The sequence below is a fragment of the Ursus maritimus genome, unplaced genomic scaffold (assembly GCF_017311325.1).
Source record: "Ursus maritimus isolate PB19 unplaced genomic scaffold, ASM1731132v1 scaffold_30, whole genome shotgun sequence".
Taxonomy (NCBI): Eukaryota; Metazoa; Chordata; class Mammalia; order Carnivora; family Ursidae; genus Ursus; species Ursus maritimus.
In genome coordinates, this window is record NW_024425564.1 from 28,997,365 (window position 1) to 29,017,706 (window position 20,342).

Genomic DNA, 20,342 nt, shown 5'->3' on the forward strand with positions numbered 1-20,342 from the left:
AGAGATAGAGACAGCCAGCGAGAGAGGGAACACAAGCAGGGGGAGTGGGAGAGGAAGAAGCAGGCTCACAGCGGAAGAGCCTGATGTGGGGCTTGATCCCATAATGCCGGGATCACGCCCTGAGCCGAAGGCAGACGCCCAACCGCTGTGCCACCCAGGCGCCCCTGGAGGGAGTGTAATTTGGTACAAACATGTTGGCTACTAAAACCAAATATATAGATATCTAATGACAAAGAAATTCTGTTCTTATTTATATATCCTCAAAAATTCATTTGTTTCTTCATCAAAAAAAAAAAATGCGTAAGAATTTCATAGCAGCCTTACCAGCAGTAGCTCAAAACTTGAAACGACTAAAATGATCAGACTCAATTAATAATTAGAGGTATAAATTATAGGCTTTCATGTGATTTTATGTGGAAAATAGGAAAGAATGAGGAGTCAATGATGAATGTCAGGTTGCTGTCTTGGAAACTGAGTAAATTTGTTGCAAAGGAACACAGAAAGGGGAAATGATTTGAGGGAGAAGATGTGCTCTAGTTTAGAGCTATTGACTTTGAGGTGAGTGGGACATCGGCCAAATGTAGGTATTTAGTAGACATAACGGTACAAATCCCAAAAGAGAAATCTAAATTGTAGAAATCTAAATACATTTTTTAGAGGTATGAACTTGTGGTTAGTAATTAAAATGAATGAGATCTCCCATTGAGATCAAACAGATTGAGATGTTGAGAGGACATATGACAGAATTGAACTGATATTTAGGGAAAGCACAGAAAAAACTCCAACAAAATTTATGAAATCATTCGAAATTCAAAAAATACTTGAACACCTAATATATGCAAGACACTGTTTCAGGCAATGGAGATACATCAGTATACCAAACGTATGAAAATCCCTGCCCTCATTCTAGTGAGGAGAGACAGACAATAAAATATACAAGTAAAATACATATTAGTTGGTAATAAATGCTATAGGGAAAAAAAGAGCAGGAAAGGGAAATCTGTAATTTTAAAATTTTTAGTCATTGCAAAATATACATAATATAAAGCTTACCATCTTGACCATTTTTAAGTATGTAGTTCAATGGTGTCAAGTACATTCATGCTGTTGTGCAACCAATTTCCAGAACACATTTCATCTTGAAAAACTGCAAACTTTATATCCATTAAGCAACAACTCCCTGTTCTTCTCTCCCCTGACCCTTGATAATCACCATTCTACTTTCTGTCTCTATAAAGTTGACTACTCTAGATGCCTGATATAAGTAGAATCCTACAGCATTTATCTTTTTGTGACTGGCTTATTTTAGCATAATATCCTCTAGGTTGTTGTAGCCTGTGTCAAAATGTCCTTACTTATAAGACTGAATAATATTCCATTGTATGAATACATCATGTTTTGTTTGTTCATCCATCAATGCACATTCGAGGTGTTTCCCACCTTTTGGCTATTGTAAACAGTGCTGCTGTGAATGTGGGTGTACAAATATCTGTTTTAGTCCCTGCTTTCAGTATGCCCGGGAGTGCATCTTATGGTAATTCTGTTTTTATTTTTTGAGAAAGCTCCATACTGTTTTTCATAGTGGCTATATACCATTTTACTTTCCCACAAATAGTGTATAAGTGTTCCAATTGCTCCACATCATCATCAACACTTGTTATTTTCTGTAGGAAATTTGCAATTTTAAATAAGGTGATGAAAGGAACCTTTTATTGGGTAGGTAAAATTTGCATAATAACCTTAAGAAAGTGAGGGAATGTACCATGTGGATATCTGGGAAGAAGAGGTCAATGACAAGAGGAGACAGAAAAGAAGGAGGAATAAAAATGAAGAGTCACATAAGCCAAGAAAAGAGGAGAGAAAGGTAATGATCAATAGAGGCAAAATCAATATTAACAACTGACTATTGATTTATCAACATGGAGATCAACTGGTGACCTCGACAAGATCCATTTTGGTGGAGCTGCATAAGCAGAACTCCGTTAGAGTGGATCCAGCATGAGGAGGTGTGCCCATGTAGGAAGTAGGGCTGTAAAAACGAAGAGAGTGACAGTGAGATTGCTGGGGGGGCGGGGGGGGCGGGGGGAGAATGTCAGCTGAACAATTCTTTTTAAAGATAGCAATGTCTTGAGCAGATATAAATGTTAATGGGAAGAAGCTGATAGAGTGGGAGAAGTAGTGGCAGAAGATATAGGAATGAGAAGATAATCAATGGCGTGATGAGGTCTCTTGGAGGATAAGAGAGATTGAGATTTAGGTAATGAATTGGTGTTTGATGAAAGGTGCAAGGAGGAGACATTGGGTGTGGTTGAAGGCCATGTTGTGGCCTTTGGATGATGGTATCTATTTCACTATGAGGTTGGATAAGCTCACCTGCTCAGACTTACTGTAGAGATGGTGGGATTTGATATTTAAGATGACGGAACAAAAAGCTGGTGAGTTTCTGTGGGGGACCTAACTGGAAAAAAATGTAAGGATTTGTGGCCAGCATTGAGGGTCCTTTGAGATCAGAAACCATAACTAAATGTTTATGCTAGCTATTTAATATAGACTTGTTTTTATAGGAAAATGACACTTTAATAAATAATTTGCACACATTTAATCACACCCAAAGAAAGCCTAGATCATTGGTTCATGCAGCCTATCTTGAATTAGAGACCTCCATTTATCTGATGACAGCTACCCGAGTTGGAGAAACAATGCTTAAGCAGAATTTGGTTCTGTAGGCTTGATTTTTAAAAATCCTTTGCGGAAAGTGTTGGGAATAGCACAAATGTGAACTTAAGAAGGAGGAGTTCTTTGATTCATAATAAACATTTAGAATTTAAATGAATATTTGCCAGTTTAGAAACTGCACTTTGAAAACACTTTAGTTATCTGTGCTGCCCTAGGAATTTCTTGGTGAAAGACTGAACCAGCAATTACAAACTTTACAGATGAGGAATGCACATGTCCCCTGCCTGGTATCTGTTGCAATTGCCCTTTATTCAATCACCCACAGCTGGAATAATTGGATCTTTAGGTACAGGTTAATGGGATAATTAGGCAAACACGATCAAACTTGTATACTATACGGAAACGGATGACTGCTGTCTCCCAGCCACCGAGCTTGTGCAACCTGTTCTTCATTTCTATGGGCAATAAAGTAGGAGATGGATTAGCTGCAAGTGATTTCGTCTGTCTGTAAAGGGAAGTGTGGTTTGATTTAAATGATTTTTTAAGAGGCAGCTACTGGAATAACTAGCTAGAGATGAAATGGATGAGGTATGCCTGCTGCACAAAAGCCGCTGTAACTCAGCCCTGGTATTTCATAGAGTGCTTTGAATACTGTTTCTCCCTAGTGTATTAATACGATGCTCATCCATGAGGCTGTTTTTGTCATAGGCCTTATAGAGGAAGTAGAAAATGACATGATTTCACAGAAGAACTTAATAGAAAGCACACACCCAGCAGTGAACTCCCAGGTAGACTCAAGTCTATGAAATAGGAAAGGTCTATGACACTGTCTCCTGAAGACTAATGTCATTTGGTCTTTTTCATGGCTATTTCTAGGAGTTCTTACTGGCTGGTCCTCTGTATTATGGGAAATTTAGTGACTGACTTCCCATTGCCTTTCCAGAAAGGCGGACTACTTTAGGTGCACAGCTATATATAAGGGAACAGACACCAAGCATCGCCTGATATGCATCTGCTGCTGAACCAACCCCTCCCCTCTCTTGTCTGACAACCCCACTATGAGAGTCAATAAGGGAGGAGAGTGTCTTGCCTCCGGATGATCACAGTTGCCATGTTGCTATGTGTACTGACAATTATTCTTTTACTTTTTCTGTTACCATAGATTTGCTTATTAGATTAACTTGGGAAGGGCCGGTGTGTGGGATGGGGATGTGGAATGGAGAGAGGAGTCTGATAACTGGTAACAACAGGCCTGTTAGCGAATGGTGCTTGAGATATGGATACCAAGCTTAGACTAATTGTGTTCTGCAGCAAGAATGCAGGTGGTCAATTTGACATTTCATACAACTTTCCTATGTTTGTCTCTGCCTAAGGTCAATCTCACTTTTGCAAGCATATAGCAAATTCAAATGAGAATGTTTATTGTTTTTTAAAATAGCCTTTTCATCTTAAGAAGTTTTAGATTTAGAGAATCATTTTGAAGATTCTATGGAGAGTTCTTGTATGCCCCATAGTTTCCCCTATTAACATCTTACATAAACATATTAATTACATTTATTATAATTCATGAGCCAATATTGATACATTAATATTAACTAAGGTCTATAATTTATGAAGATTTCCCCAGTTTCCCCCTAATGTTCTTTTTCTGTCTCAGGATCTCACCCAGGTACCACACTGCATTTGGTTGTCATGTCTCCTTAGGCTTGGTTGTGACAGTTTTTCAGACTTTTCTTATTTTTAATTGACAGTTTTGAGGAGAGTTGGTCAGGGACTTGGTAGGATGTCCCTCAGCTGGGAGTTCTCTGATGTTTTTCTTGTGATTAGACTGGCTTATGGGTTTTGGGGAGGAAATCCACAGTGGTCAGATGCTGTTCTTATCACATCAAATCAAGTGTAAATGCTATCAGTATAACTTGTCACTATTGATGTTGACTGTGATCACCTGGTTTGAGGTAGTGGTCTTCAAATTTTCCACTATTAAGTTACTCTTTTTTCTCCTTTCTTTCCAAACTTCGCTCTTGGGAAGAAAGTCACTGCGCACAGCTCACGCTTAAAGAATGAGGAGTTATCTTCTATCTCCTTATGTGTGAAAGAGCTACATATATTATTTGGAATTCTTCTACATGAGAATATTGATCTATTCTCCCTATTTATTCAATAATTTATTTATATAAGTATGGACTCATGTATATTTATTTAGTCTGTGGGTTAAAATCCAATATTACTGTTATTTTGTTGCTCTAATTATTCTGGCATTGGCCTTTGGGAGGTCTTTCTTTCTTTCTGATTATTTATTTAAGAGAGAGAGAGAGAGAGGGAGTTAATGGGCACAGGGGAGAGGGGCAGAGGGAGAGGGAAAGAATCAGAAGCAGACTCTGCACTGAGCTCGGAGCCTGTGCCAGGGCTCGATGTCACAACCTCGAGATCGTGACCTGAGCTGAAACCAAGAGTCGGACACTCAACCAACTGAGCCCCCCAGGAACACCTGTTGGGAGCTCTTTCACAGTTGGTTCCTGTGTTCCTCTGATACACTTGGGTTATTGTGGAATTTTTGTTTCATTCTGTTTTTTATTTGTTTTTTAGCACATTCTAACTTTCTGACACTATAAGATGGTCCAGGAGTATCATGTGTATTTCCTACTCTAGTCTTAGAATCAGTCATTTCTGCAGGTAGCACTTTATTGGTACTAGAAACCCAGATTGGGGCACCAGGTGGGCAGGTTGCTACTGGGATGTCAGTATTGGCTGTCAAAGTAATAGATGTTGTATCAAGGAGATTGTTCCAAGCTTATTTAAGCTTTCAGTAGTTGCCCTTCTTGAATTACACACCCCATTGTGATCATTCTGTGCCCATCTTAGAAATCCTTCATCTTTGCTTTCTGACTGTTCAACTGCCAATAAGACTTGGGTGTAGCCAGATAGGGAATTTAATTTTCCTCTCTCACTTTAGGTTATTCCCACTATCCCACTGAAGTTGTACCATCCTAAAAGGGTAAATTTCAAGTCAGAAGGAAAGAAAACATTTCAAAATGAGAAAAAAACTACTGTTACTTTATTTCAAGTCTTTCCTGGGCTTTCAGCTTTCTTTCCTTTATTTTCTAGACTTCCCCTTTGTGAATTCACTAATGTCCAGTTTTTGACAACCCAGGAGTAATGAAAAGCATAAACATTTGAGAGCAACATGAATTGAATAAAAAAGCGCCATTCAAAAGTTCATGCTACCTTCTCACAGGTCTTGTGTCTACAATGATGTGAGAGACCAAAGACCAAGCCATGGAAACAACTCTAATGAGACTTGTAGGTCAATCACTGAGAAATGTAAGGAGAAGTGGAGTAAAGATAATTTCATGAGGATAATACAGAATGAACACAGGCAGGGATATTTCAGCTGAGACCTAGGAACTTCACTTCAATTTCTATTTAAGCCAAACCTGAGCAGTAACACACTTACATATGATCTATCAATTACAATATAGAAATTTAGTTCTTATTATCTGTTTCTAGAAGTCGTGCTGGAGCATGGAGATGCATAAATTCGACTCAGAATTCGTTGTTGTCTTCTAAATAAACCATTCTCTTCCAAGCTCTTTGCTAGAGAAAACTTTTTTTTTTTTTTTTTTTTTTTTTTTAGGAGTGGGGTTCTTGTTGTGAATGTCTTTCTAACCGCAGGTGGAGGCAGTGTTCTATTACAGAAGATTACTATTTTATTCTGTGGCTTTGGAGTTCTGGAGAAAGCCAAGAGATGCGTGGAATACAGACTTTCTAATAGTTCATTCAAGAAAATTATCTTCCAATCCTGAGGACTTGTCCGTATAAAAATTTGAAGTAAGCGACATCTTGACCTAGGATATTCTGTTCCACCTTCAAGTCCGTTATCGCTGCTGTCACCCTGACAAAAAGTAAAGTCAGTACTAGATTAACCAAAAAGGATATCAAGGCTATTTTGACTGGACAGGAGAGAAAATGGAATATGAGTTAATGGTTCAGATTGAACACTCTAGATTTAAATTTGTAGCCAACCTCCCATTTCCTATTCTTACACTTGTTAGGGCTCTACATTTTATTAACTCTCTTAATGGTTAGGGCACAAAGAGAAGGTGTGATGGAGGCCACTTGCAGGGGGCTGACAGTCAAATTGCAAAGAGGAGTGGGGTGTGCAAAGCAAGCAGGGCCATCGTAAGATGCTAAAAGAGTCAGACAGCCTCTCCTTGGTGTATACCCGAATCCCAGTATTCACACAGAGGATGTGTAGTGGGATATGTAGCCATCATAGGAGAAGTGCCATATATGCCACACCATCGATGGGAGAAGGGACTAAAGCAGGAAGATTCCAGGGGGATTGTATGAGGGCAGCCTCCTGGAATAGGGAAGGTATAGGGAGACCCCATCTTCCTTTCTCTTTCTTCGTTGTGCCATGTCCATACAATCATGCAAAGGAGGATGGGACTGGGGCAGAACAAGTGAGTAAGTCATAATCCTAGTGGAGATGAGGGTTTTGGATTATGGGTCCAGTGTAGGATTTCTCAAACTAAGTGGCACGATTGACATTTTGAGCTGGTTAATTCTCTGCTGTAGGAGACAGTCCTCTGTGATGTAGGACATTCAGCAGCATTCCTGGCCTCTACCCACTAGATGCCAGTAGTATTCCACCAGTTGTGATAACCAGAGAATGTCTCCAGAGGTTGCCATGGGTCCCCTGGGGGACAAAACTGTCCCCAAATGAGAACCACTGGTCTAAATGCTTCTGAGCAACTTTACTTTGGACTGTCAGCTTTTAAGTGCGTAATTGGTTCTTTATATATAAGACAAGTCAAATGAGGACAATGGAAACATTTACATCAAATTTCCTGTTTAAAGTGTTTACCAGGGGCGCCTGGGTGGCTCAGTCGTTAAGCGTCTGCCTTCGGCTCAGGGCGTGATCCTGGCGTTCTGGGATCGAGCCCCACATCAGGCTCCTCCACTAGGAGCCTGCTTCTTCCTCTCCCACTCCCCCTGCTTGTGTTCCCTCCCTAGCTGGCTGTCTCTCTCTCTGTCAAATAAATAAATAAAATCTTAAAAAAAAAAAAAAAGTGTTTACCAAATAGCAACTGCTCAATTACTTTTAGCCAAGTATAGTTTAATGAAGGGATTAAATGGTACTGCGTATGTAAGAGATGTAGTATATAGTAGGCCTTCAATAAATGGTATTAATTTTTTGCAACTCTAATTTTATACAACAAGTTACCATTTAAAAACTTAATGAGTGTGGTACAGTGTAGTTATTGCATCTAAAACAGTATTTTAAGTGCTAAGAGGAAAATTTACAACAAAATATGTATGGATATATAAAGATGCATATTAGTAAGTATTTATTGCTTTTAACAATACACACAGTATATAAATTTCAATGTCATGGTCTTTGTGTGGGCAAACATATATTTTGGAAATATCTTGAAGAAGAGTAGCAGGTGTATCTTTAACTTTTTAAGAAAAAAACCAGTTTTCTAAGTTATTTGTATCATCTTACATTTTCATGGGACTTCCACACCCTCTCCAGTACTTGGTATGGTAAGTAATTTTAATTTGGGTCATTATAATGGGATGTGGTGATATTTTATATGGCTTGAATTTGCATTTTTCTGGTGACTATTGATGCTGTGGATATTCTTTGGCCATGTATGTGTCTTCATCTGTGAAGTCTCCATTCAAATATTTTCACCATTTTGGGTTGTTTGTATCCTTATTATGAGTTGGAAGAGATTTTTTTGAAATTGTGGGAAAATACACATCACATTAAACTTACCATCTTCACCATTTTTAAGTGCACTTGAGTAATAAGTACATTCACACTGTTGTGCAACCAGAACTCTTTCTATCTTGTAAAACCCATCGAGCAGCAACTTCTCATTCCCCCTACCCTCTGCCCCTGGCCACTCCCCTTCTACTTCCCCTCTCTGTGAATTTGACTATTCCAAGTACTTTATATAAGTATAATACTTATCTTTTGATGATTGGGTTATTTCACTTAGTATCGTGTCCTCTGCATTCATCCATGTTGTGGCATACATCAGAATTTCCTTCCTTTTAAGGCCGGTAATCTGACATGGTGTGCGTATACCCCAGTTGGCTTATCCATGCATCCATCTATGGACACTTGGATTGTTTCCACTTTTTTTGGCTCTTGTGAATAACACTGCTGTGAACACGAGTGTACACATATCTGTTCGAGTCCTCACTTTCAATTTTTTTTTGTGTGTATGCCCAGAGGTGGAATCACTGGATCAACTAATAATTCTGTTTTTTTGTTTTCTGAAATTTTTCTGATAGGTAGCAATTACTTACTTCTATTCAAGTGCACTATTTTAATGTTTCATTTTGTTTTTCTCTTCTGTTTTTCTTCCTTTCACTTCCCATTTTCCTTCTCTCTCTTGGATTATTTGAATATTTTAAAATATTTTAATTTGCCTGTTGACTTTTGGGGTTCTATTTCTCTGCATTAGTTTCTATTGATTGATCTAGGCAATATGATATACATGTCTAATCTTTCAGAGTCTACTTAAAATTGTACCACATCACATACATATAGAAACCTAGCAAAAGTCTCTGTACCCACTCTCCTTTGTGTTAAAATTTTTATACTGTTTAACTCCATGTATTTTGGCAACTCAACCAGATAATGGTATAATCTTGTTTTAAATACTTATATAGAATTTTTAAAACTACAGAGTTGAAGTTAGTCTTTTACATTTGCCCACATATTTACTGTTTTTGATCCTCTCTCTTAAATTCTGAAAATCCTAGATTGTCTCTGGGATCCTTTTCCTTCAGTCTATGAAATTTCTTTTAATCAGTCTTTATAAACCATGTCAGCTGGTGACAAGTTCCCCTACTTTTACTTCGAATGTGTCTTTCTTTCGATTTCATTCCCAATGGATATTTCATATGGGTATAGAATTATGCTTTGACCCTTTTACGAATAGTCCTTTAAAGATACGCTTCACTGTCTTCTGATGATAAATCTACAATTACTTTAATCCCTGTTTCCCTGTACGTAATGTATCATATTTTCTCAAGCTGGTTTCCATGCTTAATCTTTGATATTTAATAGTCTAATCATGAAGTATCTAGGCATGGGTTTCTTTGAAATTAACCTGTTTAGATTTGCTGAGCTTCTTGATTTATAAAGTTATATCTTTCACCAAATTTGGAAAGTTTTCTACCACCATTTCTTCAAATCTCAGTACTTACCAATCTAATCCTACAGCACATAGAACCTTTGAAAGGGCCATATGACCCTTTGGAGAGCAATTTTTAGATTATTATATCACCTAGGAGGCACTCCTGGTATCTAGTAGGACATCCTACTCCCCTGCAATATGTGGGACTTTTCTATGTAATGAGGGATTTTCTCTTCCCTTCATGCAACTTTGAAATGTCACGTTGGGGGAGCGCCTGGGTGGCTCAGTCATTAAGTGTCTGCCTTTGGCTCAGGGCGTGATCCCAGAGTCCTGGGATCGAGCCCCGCATCGGGCTCCCTGCTCCACTGGGAGCCTGCTTCTTCCTCTCCCTCTCCCCCTGCTTGTGTTCCCTCTCTCACTGTCTCTCTCTCTCTGTCAAATAAACAAAATCTTCAAAAAAAAAAAAAGAAAAGAAAAGAAAAGAAATGTCACGTTGGACATTCATTTAAATTATAGCTGAATTGGGGCACCTGGGTGGTTCAGTTGGTTAAGCATCTACCTTCGGCTCAGGTCATGATCTCAGGCTCCTGGGATCCAGCCCCACGTCTGGCTCCCTGCTCAGCAGGGAGCCTGCTTCCCTCTTTCCCTCTCCCTCTGTGTGCATGAGTGTGCTCTCTCTCTGTCTCTCTATCTCTCAAATAATCTTTCAGAAAAAATAAATTATACCTGAATTAGAATGCTTGGAACCTGCACCTTTAATCTATTTTATACTTCTGCGCCATACTGTTTGCTGTAACATACATCACATTTTCCAGAAATACAACTATAATGCAAATAAAAGACTTTTCATTGCATTGGCAACTTTACCAAAGGTCTTATATATATGAAGGAAATGATATCATCCATGGCAGTGCTCCACCAGCCCGCATAACTGCACTGGACCCCATTTGTTTATCCGCTGAGATTCTACATAAAGATATAAGCAGTAGTTTACTTTATTATGTCTTCTGGTTGGTGTCTGATATTGATCAGTGCCTGAACATTTTCATATTGAAATATGCATTATTTTATCACAGCTTACTTTTTTTCATCTTTATTATTTTTACTGATTGTTTTTGAAATCAAGTGTATTGATGAGTTAAAATATTGGTCAATTTTACTTGAGGACAGTACGAATATATTACAAAATCAATCTCCTGTAAAGGAGGTGTTATGTCCCATTGTGCCACTAACTGAACTCATTGTCGTAATGAACATATTCCATACAAATGATTCAGATAGCTGTGCAGCAGACGTTATCTGTCAGGGATAAAACTGAAAGCAGGATGACCAGCCGAGTGGTTGTGATAACAGACCGTGCGAGACAAAGTTCTGAATGGGTCAGTGAGTATGGGAATAAAGAAAGCTGTCATCAGAGATAGTTCTAGAAAGTACAAATACAAAGTGAGTAGGAGTTAGGAAAATGTTTTGTCCTATATAGACTCCAGTACATATATGTATTTTTTAACCCAAAAGGTGAGGTTTGCTTAGTCCTGGAAATGTGAATGTACAAGGCAGCTTTGTTTTGTTTTCCTAGCTCCCTGGAAACCTTGTTGATGCACCTCAATGTCACCCACAGACTTCAAAACTATACAGATGCCAGTAGAACTCAGTGTCTTTTCACTATAACATGTATCTTTGTGTTTTTCTGTCATGAGTGATGGTTGAGGACATCGTCAATTAGCTGTTCAAACTGGAAATCTCAGATTTGTTTTTCTCATAAGCATCTTTCACCCTCCATCCAGTCCCTTTGAACATTCTCCAGAAATGACTATGGTATATCGCACATGTCTTCTTGCCACCTTGTTTGCCAAGTGGAGGTCCTCACCATGTCTTGGGTAGCCTCTTGTGGCTGTCGTCAATAGAATTTACCTGCCTCCTAAACTTATAACAAAACTGCTTCGGGACACTGCTGCAGAGTTGTTTAAAATTAACCCCAATCTAATGAGTTTTTCCCCTGTTTGACATAAACTGATCAGAGCATCCTTCCTGACTTCTTTTTGCTTTAAAACATTTATGACTTTTTGTACTTTAAAACTGATTCCAGACATTTTTTTTTTTAATCCTACACTCTGTTGCCTCACTTTGTCTAGTCCTTGACTAGTATTAGAGTGGATCATTTTGAGTTCCCCAGACTCATCCTGGACCATCACCGTCCTGTATTTTGTTTTGTTCTTCATGCATTTTAAAACATTAGTGGTGGAATTGTCTTCCTTTGCCAATCATAGATTAAATAGGGGGTTTATAATATTTGAATAAAGTATATTCGACATGATGCTGTTGGTAGGGAACATAATTGCAAATTATAACACCTCCTTGCTACATGACAATAAAATTTAACTTGTATCTTTTGACTGCCTGTTCTTCCCTAAAATAAAATTTTCTTAAGACTGACAACTGCATCTTTCACTAAAATCAAAGTAGTAAATTATTCCTGCTTAACAGATTGTGGTCCTCAACAAAGCGCATAAAATGTGTTTAGCTTAATCAACTATTATTGGAAATGAGAATAATTTTCAAATCGCTCCAAAGGAAAACAAACCAACAAACTTGTAAATATGCACTTGGCACAGAAATTCAGCTTAATTGAACTAAATTTTTAAAGAGAGAGAGTGAAAGAGAGCTGGAGTGAGAAGCATGCTTGATGAAGGCTGGAAAATCTACATGTCAGCAATAATAAACTTGTTATTTAATAAGGTTAATAATAGATAAAGTCCCCTAAAGATGAATTGTTATCACAGTTGACGACCGTTTTATTAAAATGTTAATGGCCTGAGGCAAAAGCAAACTGTTCTCTTAATCTGCCAGAAGAACTGCTTTTTCAGGAATTATCATACCCCACAGCACATGGGATTTGAGCAAGCCATAATAAGCATATTTGAAATTTGGGCTAGACACAGCTCCTGAGATCTTAACTCAACTTGACTCTACTACGGATGCATTACACACGCTCAGTCCTGGTCAGACTTCCTCATAGTAGCCAAATACATGACACTGAATTTTGTACAGGGAAATCTATTGAAAGAAGTTTCTATAGATTAATTTTGTTTTCCTTTTCAAGGTTGAGGGAAATAACTAGTGAGATTTTTTTTTTTCCTTCCCTCCCCTCCGTGCACATAATAAGCAAGCAAGCCAAGGGCATTTTCTAGTAAATGTGATTGCCTACACCATACAACGCACGTTTTCCATAATGGCTGGAATAAAAATAAAAGTATGCAACAGCATCTTCAAGGACAATCGAGCGAGTCAACCCAAAGCTGACTGGGTGTGGACGTGATGGATTGCACTGTGATTTGTTTGGACCCATAATCCGAACCCCAAAAAGACCTCTGCCAGATAATGCTGTATTTCTACCGGGGGAACATTAGCTCAGATCACAAAAGAAACAGAGTTCAAATTCAATTCTTTCTTATCAACATTTGTCATAGATTTTTTTTTTCTTATGTAACTACACGTATATGCGGTGTATATCAGTGAAAAAAATTGGAAATCATAAATACACCGTGTGGTTGACTATTGTATTGTGTCTCTGAAAGGGGAGCAATAAGAAATATTCGGTGTCTTTTAAGTGACTTTAAGGGGGCTGGTGGTGGCAAGGGGGTGGAAATGAGAGCTGTGAAAAACTGTCTACATATGTCTTAGAGATTCAGGACAGAGGGGAGACCTGGAATCTGCCTAAACTAGGGAGGTCTAGTGAGTGGCAAATGTCTACACACACTAGAGTTTAGACACAGAAATCCAGCAAAAAAGAGAGAAGCAAAAACTATCATAAGGCCAAATATGAGGAAAATATGGAAAATCAAAAAAATTGCAAGACTCAGGGAGAAGCAAATAGTCTGTAACCAGTACTAGCAAATTGGACTGGGGTATCTGATCCTGTTCTTTGCTTGGGATGGACTGAAGTGAGGGTGGGCAGGAAGGTTTTCTTTTTTCTTTTCTTTTTTCTTTTCTTTTCTTTCTTTTTTTTTAAAGATTTTTATTTATTTATTTGACAGAAAGAGAGAGAGAGTACACAAACAGGGTAAGAGGCAGAGGGAGAGGATGAAGTAGGCTCCCCGCTGAGTGAGGAGCCCAATGTGGGGCTCAATCCCAGGACTCTGGGATCATGACCTGAGCTGAAGGCAGATGCTGAACCGACTGAGCCACCCAGGCGCCCGGGCAGGAAGGTTTTTGAAGCCATAGGTGTTGATCTGTATTCTCAATGACAGTATCTTTATTGTTGATTTTCTGGCTATAAAAGAAGCACCCTGTTTACAAAATACTAGGAGTTTGGTTATGTGCTTTTCTCACAGAATAGTATTCCACGGATATATTTCCACGTTAATAAATAAATCATTACATACAGCATTAAAAAGGAAAATACAACCATGGTATTTTTCAGCAACTACCTTCAAAAGGCAAAATTCCCTCCCTCCCTCCCTCCCTCCCTCCCTCCCTCCCTCCCTCCCTCTCTCTCTCTCTCTCTCGTTTTGTTTCCTGTTGGAATTATGAAGTTTTAATTTAAACACCCAATTTTTGTTTGCTTAGTTTGTATTTTGCTTGCCGTTTTGGAAGCTATAAATATATATTGTATTTACATATTTTGGTAAGGCTCCCTAAAAAATTATTTGAAGTTTTAAATACAAAATTGTTTAACGGAAAACATCGCGAATGCTCACATACCCATTAACCACTAATAAACCCAGTAATAAAAAGTGACTGGTAGAGTTGAAGCCTCTTCACTACTAGAATTCTCTCTCTATACCAGTTCCTTAGTAGGTATGCCCCGATTCATCTATCCGTTCTTTCTACAATCTGTTTGATATTTGGATTATGTCCACTTTTTGGCTTTTACTTCTAGAGCTGCTAGAAACTGTCTTTTCCACGTATTTTGTCAGTCTTTTTTAACTGCAGTCATTCTGATTGATTTGTGTGTATTTTCTTGAGGTTTTAATTTGATTCCCTTGTATGTTGTGAGATTGAGAACATATTCTTGGCTCCTTTGCCCATTCGAATATTTTGCTTGTGTAATTGGATAATTAGAAATATTGTGTTGTCTAATTTTAAAAATTTATTCGAAGACTTTTTTATATGTTAAAAAACTAAAATTTACATTCTGTCTAGTAAACTTTATAAATTTTCAAATTAATGCCAATAGTTTGTCTATAGATTTTTGTGTATTTTCTATAAGTTTTATTTTTTCCTTCTCTCCTTCCTTTCTTTTTCCTTTCTGAAGACTTTTTTGATGAGCTGTGACCTCTAATAAGTCATCAAATAGATGTAGTGATCTAGCTCTGAGAGGAAAATTTTTCTATATTTTACCATGAAAGATGGTGCTTATTGTGTTATCACTAGGTATCCCTAATAGGGTTAAAGCAGTTACCTCCTACCCCCACACCCCTAGTTTGCTTAGAGTTTTATAAATGGGCAATTATTTTTAATTAAATTTTTATTAAAATGTAATGTACATACACAAAAGTGAAACAATTATAAGGATACAACTTAAGTGTACTTTATAAATCTCCATTATCACTAAAACTTGGAATCATCTGTTATTTTCATTTGAATATTATAGTAGTTGTGAAGAAGTTATTTATTTTAATTTGCAATTTTTTATTGAATAATGAAGTTAAACAGAAGTTTTCTGTGCTTATTGACCCTTTGCATATCCTCCTTGGTATAAAGTGATAGTTTTTTGCCCATTTTCCTGTTTGGTTTCCTGACATTCTCTTATTGATCTGTAGGTTTTCTTTATATATTCTCATACTAGTCCTTTTTAGATAAAGGTATTGAAAATTTCTTCCTCTACCCTGGGGCTTGCCTTTACACTTTTATGAATGGTTTCTTTTGATAAACAGGCATATTTTATTTTATAGTAATCTAATTATTTAAATATTAATATTGATTTTGGGTTTTGTTTGTTTTAATCTACACCAGCATCATGAAATTTTCTCCTAAATTCTCCTACCCTTTTTTTTTTAACTTTTCACATTTAGACCTATAATCTGTCAGGAATTGACTTTTGTTTGTACAGTGAGATAATGGTCAAAACATTTCCTCATACTGATATGCAGTTAATCTAGCACCATTTATTAAAAAGAAGATAGTGGAATGCCTGGGTGGTGCAGTCAGTTAAGCACCGGACTCTTGGTTTCAGCTCAGATCTGATCTCAGGGTCCTGAGGTCAGCTCTGCACTCATCAGGTAGTCAGGTTGAAATTCTCTTTTCCCTCTCCCTCTATCCCTCTCCCCTGTTCTCTCTCTCTAAAATAAATAAGTAAATAAATCTTAAAAAAAAAAAAAAAGGACAGTACATTGTCTACTGCTATGCATGGTCACCTTTGTCATAAAATCAGGTGACCATATATGTATAGGTTTGTGCTTGGATTTTTTTTTTTTTTTTTGAGAGAGAGAGAGCCTCTGGGTGTGGAGGAGAGGGGCAGAGAGAAAGGGAGGGAGGGGCGCCTGGGTGGCACAGCGGTTAAGCGTGTGCCTTCGGCTCAGGGCGTGATCCCGGCGTTATGGGATCGAGCCCCACATCAGGCTCCTCTGCTAGGAGCCTGCTTCTTCCTCTCCCACTCCCCCTGCTTGTGTTCCCTCTCTCGCTGGCTGTCTCTATTTCTGTCAAATAAATAAAAATCTTTAAAAACAAAAAAAAGAAAAGAAAGGGAGGGAGAAAATCCTAAGCAGGCTCTACGCTGAGCATGGAGCCTATGTGGGGCTTGATATTATGACTCTGAGATCATGACCTGAGCCGAAATCAAGTCAGACTCTTAACAGACTGAGCCAACCAGGTGCCCCGTGGCTGGATTCTTTAATCTGTTTCACTAGTCCGTACTTGCTCTATGCCAACATCAAACTGTCCTAATTATAACTTGGAATAAATCTCCTTATCTTACAGATTGAGTCCTCCTTCTTTGTTCTTTCCTTTTTCAATGGCTAGGTACTTTGTTTTCTTTTATTAATTTCAGAATATAATTGTCAATGTAACAAAAAATCTTGTTGAAATTTTGAATGAATTACATTTAATCTATGATCAGTGTGATAGAATTGATGACTTTACAATACCGGGAAATAAAAAATTTACAAAAGCAAGAGAAAATGTAGACATTAGAAATTGGTACATGGGAGTTCAAGTTACTGGAGTGTTTACCCTGGATTTATAATTATTAAGATTCATATGTACAAGAAAATAAAGCATAAGATGGAGAATGTTAGCAGAAAACTAGAAGCTCTAAAAAGCATTTAATCAAAAGGAAATAATAAAAATTTAAAACTACAGTAACTAAAAATAAAAACAATATACATATGGAAGCTCTGCTTGGGGTACTGGGGGCGGGGGGGAGGCCAAGCTGGAGCTCTGAAAAAAAAGATAGAAAATCCTGAAAAGAATAGGAGAGACGTGTGGACACATGTTTGAAACAAGAATAATTGGAGTCCACGAAAGAGAAAAAGACCACTCAAAAAGCAAACAGCTGAAAATTTTCCAAGATTGACTAAAGACATCAAGCTACAGATTTAGAAGTTCTAGGGAAGGGACACCTGAGTGGCTCAGTCGGTTAAGCATTGGACTTTTGATTTCAGGTTAGGGCATGGGTCATGATCTTGGGGTGGCGAGCTCGAGCCCTGTGTGGAGCCCCTTTTCAGGTTCTGTGCTGGGTTTAGAGCCTGCTTAAGATTGTCTCTCTCTCTCCCTCCTTAAAAACAAACAAACAAACAAACAAACAAACAAACAAACAAAAAAAAACAGTTCTATAATCCTCATGTAGGATAAATTAAAAGGAAACACTATCTAGGTCCATTACAGCTAAACTGTCATTCTCATCCCTGAACACAGATGCAGAAAGTCTAAAGCAAAAAAAAAGTAGCAATTCAAATTTATAAATAAAAAGATAATATATGATTACAAAGTTAATTTTATTTCAGAAATTTAAAGTTGATTTAATATTATCCATACATTGATCAAATATAGGAAAACCATATGATCACCTAAAAGATGCAGAAAAAAACCCAGCTGATTAAATTCAGCATGTAGTCAGCATAAAACATTTAGCAAACTTGGGATGGAAAAGGATCTCCTTAATTTGGTAAAAAGGGATCTTAAAAAATCTACAGAAAGCATCCTACTTAATGGTGAAATAGTGACTATTCTTTTCTGAGATTTGGTATGAGAAAGGATATCACCATCATAATTTTCATTCTTTATGGTCTGGAAGTTCCTGTCAGCACAATAACACAAGGGGGAAAAGATACAAGGGTTATAAATAAAATTGTTGTATTGGAAGACAACACAATTGTGAATTTGGATAACACCAAATAATTCACAGTTAAAATATTTGAGCTAATAATTTAGCAAGTTTCTGGCTTACAAGTTTAACATAAATATTCAGTGAAGTTCTACATTCTACCAACTACCAAATACTACTACTTAGAGTAGCAACAAAATGTATATGTTAAAAAACAAAACAAAACTGGGAGCCTCCTGGGTGGCTCAGTTGGTTGAGCTCTTAATTTTGGCTCAGGTCCTGGTCTCAGGGTCGTGAGATCCAGCCCTGCATCGTCAGGCCCCATTCTTAGCAGGGAGTCTGCTTGGGATTCTCTCTCTCCCTCTTCCTCTGCCCCTCTCCCTGCTTGCTCCTGTGCTCTCTCTTTCTTGAATCAATCAATCAATCTTTGAAAAAAGAACTGGAAGCGAAGTCGATATTCTCCAAGTTACGTATAGTTTGGCATTTCCATACTTCAGAGTTAGTGTGAAGAAAAAAGTTGGAAAGAATAAGGTAGATCAGTCTACAAAAAATCTGTTAAACGGATCAAAGGAGCAAGTTGCAGAACAATACATATGGAATGAGAAAGTTCCTTTAAAATAAAACATGAGCATAAAAGTTAACTCTGTATTTAATTACATGTATTCAAACATTTCTAGAAAGGCATAGGAAAGTGTCTGCGAGTGACAGTAGTTATCCCTGCAGCGGTACTTTCATCACTACACGATGGTGTTATGCACTAAACTCTTCTTCGCTCAACATTACAGTTGTTCTCCCCTCGCTGGCATACAAAGAACATCTTATTTCTTCTCCCTTTGAAATCAACCACGACCACGTGACTTGCTTTGTCCAGGGAAGTATAAGTGGAAGTGACATATGTTCTGGTTAGAAGCAATTAAGAACTGCTGTAATGTTTTCTGTGATCTTTTCTTCCCGGCTTTGGTATTTGTAGAATCATGTGCTGATATGCAGTCCTCTACAGATCAAAGCAGCCAGAATACTAAAAAACAGCAGAACTACTTTGGGTTGTTGCTCAGACCCGGAAAGATAAATGCTATTGGGTTAAACGACTGGAAATTTGAAATTGTTTATCGCTGTCACTGTAACACAATACGGCCACTCATAAGTGATACACACAAAGGAGGACTGGTACTCATCTATGTTGCTAGTTAATGTACATATTTTACACATTCTTTTATTAAAAATGTTGAAAATAATGGGGGCGCCTGGGTGGCACAGCGGTTAAGCTCCTGCCTTCGGCTCAGGGCGTGATCCCGGCGTTATGGGATCGAGCCCCACATCAGGCTCCTCTGCTATGAGCCTGCTTCTTCCTCTCCCACTCCCCCTGCTGTGTTCCCTCTCTCGCTGGCTGTCTCTATCTCTGTTGAATAAATAAATAAAATCTTTAAAAAAAAAATGTTGAAAATAATGAATCTTAAAAATACGGATGTATTGCCTTGGATGTAGGTTTAGCTCCTTAAGGAGCTTAAGAAAAGAGTAGGGAGAATACAATTAATTATATAGGCTTTGGGGATGAAATTTGGCACTTTTAGGGAGTGTACATAGATTTTATAAGCCAGCCTTTGTCTTTACCAATTCACTGCATTACTCAAATGCAAATTAAACTAGTTGTAATAGTAAAACGTTTGCATGTGCAGTTCTGGACCTTAGATACCATATTATGCCTATATGAATGTTTCCTTCATCCCCGTATCTATGACTATTCACACTCTGCTCACTGTCCAAAAGTTGCTCCTATCTGATGCCTTCAATGAGTTTTTTTTTCCTCCTTACCCAGGGATCTCCATTTTCTGATGTTTGAGAATCCGGTGAGTTCTATGAAATTTATCAACTACGAATATTTATTTTTGAACAGTTCTCTAATTACTTTCTAACAATCTAAAGACTTGGATTACACCCAGCCAGGCCTCTGGGCTGAGGTGACACTGCACTGAGTGGGGAGATGGCGGGGAGAGAGGATGGGTGTAGACTGGGGTTTGCTAGTCCTCTTAGGATGAAGCTGGCACAAGGGACTGCCAGCACTTGGGGGACCCAGGTGTTCTTCATTCCAGGACTCCCTGCCTGGCCCACAGAGAACTCCAGAAATCTGTGCCTTGGGCCTGATTCCATTCTCTGAGCTACCCCTTCCCCCCTCCACTTTTATAAGTAGGCTCCATGCCCAGCATGGAGCCCAGCACGGGGCTCATGACCCTGACATCAAGACC

General features: G+C 38.1%; 1 protein-coding gene across 1 annotated transcript in view; it reads right to left on the minus strand.

Annotated features, from left to right (window-relative positions):
- Positions 1-20,342, minus strand: part of LOC103678382 (60S ribosomal protein L39-like) — a 119,913-nt gene that overhangs the window by 12,498 nt on the left and 87,073 nt on the right. The gene's annotated exons all lie outside the window — the stretch shown is intronic.